Below are 6126 nucleotides of genomic sequence, written 5' to 3' on the forward strand. Positions count from 1 at the left end.
CGGTGATCTTTATATCAATTTCGACCGAAATCAACTCCTCTTTCCAGTGGCACTCTTGGATTTCCAAGTTGAGTCCAGGTTCAATCTTTCTTTTCCGAAACATGCATATGCATCGCATATCACATCCCGCATATCATGCCATGTTTTGCATCATGTTGCTTGTGCATTGCACGTGGTTGATTGCATCTCCCTTTGATTGTTTTGTTTCTTTGGGTAGATCCGGGAGACGAGTACGTGATCGAGGAGCCCGTTGAGTACGTTTACGAGGATCAAGCTAACGTCAACTCGGAGAACTTTGCAGGCAAGATGACCATAACCTCGAAATCACTTCTATCTTTGCTTGCTAGATGCTCGCTCTATTGCTATGCCTATGCTACGATACCTACCACTTTCTTATCATGCCTCCCATATTGCCATGTCAAACCTCTAACCCACCTTGTCCTAGCAAACCGTTGTTTGGCTATGTTACCGCTTTGCTCGGCCCCTCTTATAGTGTTGCTAGTTGCAGGTGAAGATTGGAGTTTGTTCCTTGTTGGAACATGTTTACTGATGGGATATCATTATCATATCTTGTCTATTTTAATGCATCTATATACTTGGTAAAGGGTGGAAGGCTCGGCCTTATGCCTGGTGTTTTGTTCCACTCTTGCCGCCCTAGTTTCCGTCATACCGGTGTTATGTTCCTTGATTTTGCGTTCCTTACACGGTTGGGTTATAATGGGAACCCCTTGACAGTTCGCCTTGAATAAAACTCTTCCAGCAATGCCCAACATTGGTTTTACCATTCGCCACCTAGCCTTTTCCCTTGGGTTTCGCGGACTCAAGGGTCATCTTTATTTTAAACCCTCGGGCCAGTGCTCCTCTGAGTGTTGGTCCAAACTGAGCTGCCTGCGGGGCCACCTCGGGGAAACTTGAGGGTTGGTTTTACTCGTAGCTAGTCTCATCCGTTGTGCCCTGAGAACGAGATATGTGCAGCTCCTATCGGGATTTGTCGGCACATTCGGGTGGCTTTGCTGGTTTAGTTTTACCATTGTCGAGATGTCTTGTAATCGGGATCCCGAGTCTGATCGGATTGTCTTGGGAGAAGGAATATCCTTCGTTGACCGTGAGAGCTTGTGATGGGCTAAGTTGGGACACCCCTGCAGGGATTTGATCTTTTGAAAGTCGTACCCGCGGTTATGGGCAGATGGGAATTTGTTAATGTCCAGTTGTAGAAAACCTCTAACTTAACTTATTTAAAATGAATCAACAGAGTGTGTGGACGTGATGCTCTCTTTTCGGCGGAGTCCAGGAAGAGAACACGGTCTCGAGTTATGCTTGAACGTAGGTTGTTCTAGGATCACTTCTTGATTGTAGTTAATCGATCGTGCCTTTGCCTTCTCTTCTCGCTCTCATTTGCGTATGTTAGCCACCATATATGCTAGTGATTGCTGCAGCTCCACCTCATACCTTTTATCCTTCCTATAAGCTTAATTAGTCTTGATCACGAGGGTGTGAGATTGATGAGTCCCCGTGACTCACAGATTACTTCCAGATGCAGGGACCGATGATACCGCTCCAGGAGATTCGATTGAGCTCAAGTGGGAGTTCGATGAGGACTCAGGACGATACTATTTTTCCTTTCTAGACGATCAGTAGTGGAGCCCAGTTGGGGTGATCAGGGACTTTGTTGCATTTGGGTTTGTTCTTTATTTTGGTTCTGTAGTCGGACCTTGATTGTATCTGGATGAATGTAATGTTATTTATACTATTGTGTGACGTGGCGAGTGTAAGCCAACTATGTACTTTTTTCCCTTATTCATTACATGGGTTGTGTGAAGATTACCTCACTTGCGACATTGCTTACAATGCGGTTATGCCTCTAAGTCGTGCTTCGACACGTGGGAGATATAGCCGCATCGTGGGCGTTGCAAGTTGGTATCAGAGCCTTCCCCGACTTAGGAGCCCCCTGCTTGATCGCATCGTGGGCATTACAAGTTGGTAACAGAGCCAGGTTACTGAAGGTCGTAATGTGTTTGCGAGGAACTGTTTGTGTGTAGCAAACTGATTCTGATTGTTGCCATGGCCTTGATTCCCTTGGTTGCGCTCTTGCAAGAGTTGCATGATCAGTGTTTGCATTGGTAGCGGCCATCACAGCTGCCATGCCTCCGGAGGTGGAGGTGGTGGTGGCGGTTCAGGATTCTGGCGCATTGGAGGAGCCATCCTGAAGAGGGTGACATCCGTTAGCATCTTGACAAACATATATTCAAGCTGAATCAAATGGATCGAAATTGCAACATATAGTCTTAACATCCAAACAAAATGAACGAATGAATTCCAATTGAAATGGTCACACTTCCATAAATTGAGAAGGCACTTAGATAGAGGTAGAAGATTAAAACAACAAGGTACGAACAAGAACAAATACTTGGTAAGGATTACCCATTCACAAACCAAATATCCGTGGAAGAAATACTAGAACTACATGAATTCCCACCTATGAAACTCCCGAAATTTTCCCCATTATGCAATCAGGTGTTGGGGATACATGGGAAGCATAACATCTCACCCAAAGCTAGCAAATCCTACATCCAGATGTATCCATCCTTCAACACATAACCAAGAAACCTTCGAAAATCATTTACCTCAACCTTTGAAAAGCATCCATTATACGAGTTATGGCGATACTCCCAAACTCCCGCCCCGGTACTAGGTGGCGTCCAGGTTATCTCACCAACAACTGCATAAAAGAGATTTTCGATGTCGGCGAAACTCATGTATTCCAGAATTGCAACGATAAAATTGTGACGACAACACCTCAGAGCTCAACTCCCCGGGACACTGCCACAACCCCTAAATGTCAGGAGGCACCAAGAACAATGTTCTCGTCACAAATCCATCGAAACGATTCCAAGATACCCGCGTGATCCTACAAAAAAATTAGTGAAATTTGAGAAGAGAAGAGTCAAAACTCTACGTCAGGATGCCTCACCAGAGTGACGAAGGGACTGAGGAGTAAAAAGAATCCTACTCTCCGATATATATAATCCTAAATGACTCAACATTTTTCTAGACTCAACAACGCCAACGATTCGATTAAGCACAGCTTTTCATCCTCAAACTAGTGGCCAAGTCGAGCGAGTCAATCAAATTCTTGAAGATATGCTCAGGGCTTGTGTCATCTCTTTCGGTATGAAGTGGGAAGATTGTCTTCCATATGCCGAGTTCTCCTACAACAACAGCTTCCAAGCGAGTTCGGGCAAGGCCCCATTCGAGATTCTCTATGGCAGGAAGTGTCATACTCCTCTTAACTGGTCAGAGACTGGTGAACGCCAACTTCTTGGAAATGACTTGATCATAGAGGCTGAAGAAATGTGCAAAGTCATTCATGAAAATCTCAAAGCCGCGGAATCACGCCAGAAGAGTTACTATGATAGCAAGCATCATGACTTGGCTTTCGAGATCGGAGATCATGTCTACCTCTGCGTCTCTCCTATGAAAGGTACTCGTCGCTTCGTTATCAAAGGGAAGCTTGACCCTAGATACGTGGGTCCTTTCAAGATCATCAGCAAAAGAGGCGATCTCGCCTTTCAATTTGAGCTTCCATCCAACTTTGCAAACGTGCACGACGTGTTTCACGTGTCTCAACTCCGCAAGTGTTTCAAGACTCCTGACCGCACCATCAACTTTGAAGAGATTGATCTCCAAGAAAACCCGTCTTATTGTGAGCACCCCGTTGCTATTCTTGAAGAAACTGAGCGCAAGACTCGTAACAAGTCTATCAAATTCCTGAAAGTCAAGTGGTCACATCATTCCGACCGTGAAGCCACCTGGGAACGCGAGGACCACCTCCGTTCCGATTACCCAGAGTTTTTCCAGTCCTAGATCTCGGGACGAGATCCTTTCGTAGTGGTGGAGTGTTGTAACACCCCGTATGTAACTTGCCATATTTGTATTCCAACTCTTGCCATTTCCGGCACTAAGTTATGATATTTCCTCGTTGTCGGGTTTTTGTCTTCGTGTTGTTTTGTCTTTGTCATGCATCTCATATCATGTCATCATGTGCATCGCATTTGCATACGTGTTCGTCTCATGCATCCGAGCATTTTCCCCGTTGTCCGTTTTGCATTCCGGCCCTCCTATGTCCTCTAGTGTCCCTTTCTACGTCTTTTCATGTGCGGGTGTTAAACATTATCAGATTGGACCGAGACTTGCCAAGTGGCCTTGGTTTACTACCGGTAGACCGCCTGTCAAGTTTCGTGCCATTTGGACTTCGTTTGATACTCCTGAAGGAAATATGCCCTAGAGGAAATAATGAAGTTATTATTTATTTCCTTATATCATGATAAATGTTTATTATTCATGCTAGAATTGTATTAACTAGAAACATAATACATGTGTGAATACATAGACAAACAGAGTGTCACTAGTATGCCTCTACTTGACTAGCTCGTTGATCAAAGATGGTTATGTTTCCTAACCATAGACATGAGTTGTCATTTGATTAACGGGATCACATCATTAGGAGAATGATGTGATTGACTTGACCCATTCCGTTAGCTTAGCACTTGATCATTTAGTTTGTTGCTATTGCTTTCTTCATGACTTATACATGTTCCTATGACTATGAGATTATGCAACTCCCGTTTACCGGAGGAACACTTTGTGTGCTACCAAACGTCACAACGTAACTGGGTGATTATAAAGGTGCTCTATAGGTGTCTCCGAAGGTACTTGTTGGGTTGGCGTATTTCGAGATTAGGATTTGTCACTCCGATTATCGGAGAGGTATCTCTGGGCCCTCTCGGTAATGCACATCACTTAAGCCTTGCAAGCATTGCAACTAATGAGTTAGTTGCGGGATGATGTGTTACCGAACGAGTAAATAGACTTGCCGGTAACGAGATTGAACTAGGTATTGAGATACCGACGATCGAATCTCGGGCAAGTAACATACCGATGACAAAGGGAACAACGTATGTTGTTATGCGGTTTGACCGATAAAGATCTTCGTAGAATATGTAGGAGCCAATATGAGCATCCAGGTTCCGCTATTGGTTATTGACCGGAGACGTGTCTCGGTCATGTCTACATAGTTCTCGAACCCATAGGGTCCGCATGCTTAACGCTACGATGACAGTTATATTATGAGTTTATGCATTTTGATGTACCGAAGGAGTTCGGAGTCCCGGATGAGATCGGGGACATGATGAGGAGTCTCGAAATGGTCGAGACGTAAAGATCGATATATTGGACGACTATATTCGGACTTCGGAAAGGTTCCGAGTGATTCGGGTATTTTCGGGAGTACCGGGGAGTTACGGGAATTCGTATTGGGCCTTAATGGGCCATACGGGAAAGGAGAGAAAGGCCTCAAAGGGTGGCCGCACCCCTCCCCATGGGCTGGTCCAAATTGGACTAGGGAGGGGGGCCCTTCCTTCCTTCTCCTTTTCCCTTCCTTTTCCTTCCCTCCTACTCCTACTACTTGGAAGGGCTCCTAGTTCTACTAGGAAAGGGGGAATCCTACTCCCGGTGGGAGTAGGACTCCCCTAGGGCGCGCCATAGAGAGGGCCGGCCCTCCCCCTCCTCCACTCCTTTATATACGGGGGCAGGGGCACCCCATAGACACAACAATTGATCTCTTGATCTCTTAGCCGTGTGCGGTGCCCCCCTCCACCATAATCCACCTCGGTCATATCGTAGCCGTGCTTAGGCGAAGCCCTGCGTCGGAAGAACATCATCATCGTCACCATGCCGTCGTGTTGATGAAACTCTCCCTCAACACTCGGCTGGATCGGAGCTCGAGGGATGTCATCGAGTTGAACGTGTGCAGAACTCAGAGGTGCCGTGCGTTCGGTACTTAATCGGTCGGATCGTGAAGACGTACGACTACATCAACCGCGTTGTGCTAACGCTTCCACTTTCGGTCTATGAGGGTACGTAGACAACACTCTCCCCTCTCGTTGCTATGCATCACCATGATCTTGCGTGTGCGTAGGAATTTTTTTGAAATTACTACGTTTCCCAACAGTGGTATCAGAGCCTAGGTTTTATGCGTTGATGTAATATGCCCGAGTAGAACACAAGTGAGTTGTGGGCGATATAATTCATACTACTTACCAGCATGTCACACTTTGGTTCGGCGGT

Source organism: Triticum urartu, chromosome 2 (assembly GCF_003073215.2).
Source record: "Triticum urartu cultivar G1812 chromosome 2, Tu2.1, whole genome shotgun sequence".
Taxonomy (NCBI): domain Eukaryota; kingdom Viridiplantae; phylum Streptophyta; class Magnoliopsida; order Poales; family Poaceae; genus Triticum; species Triticum urartu.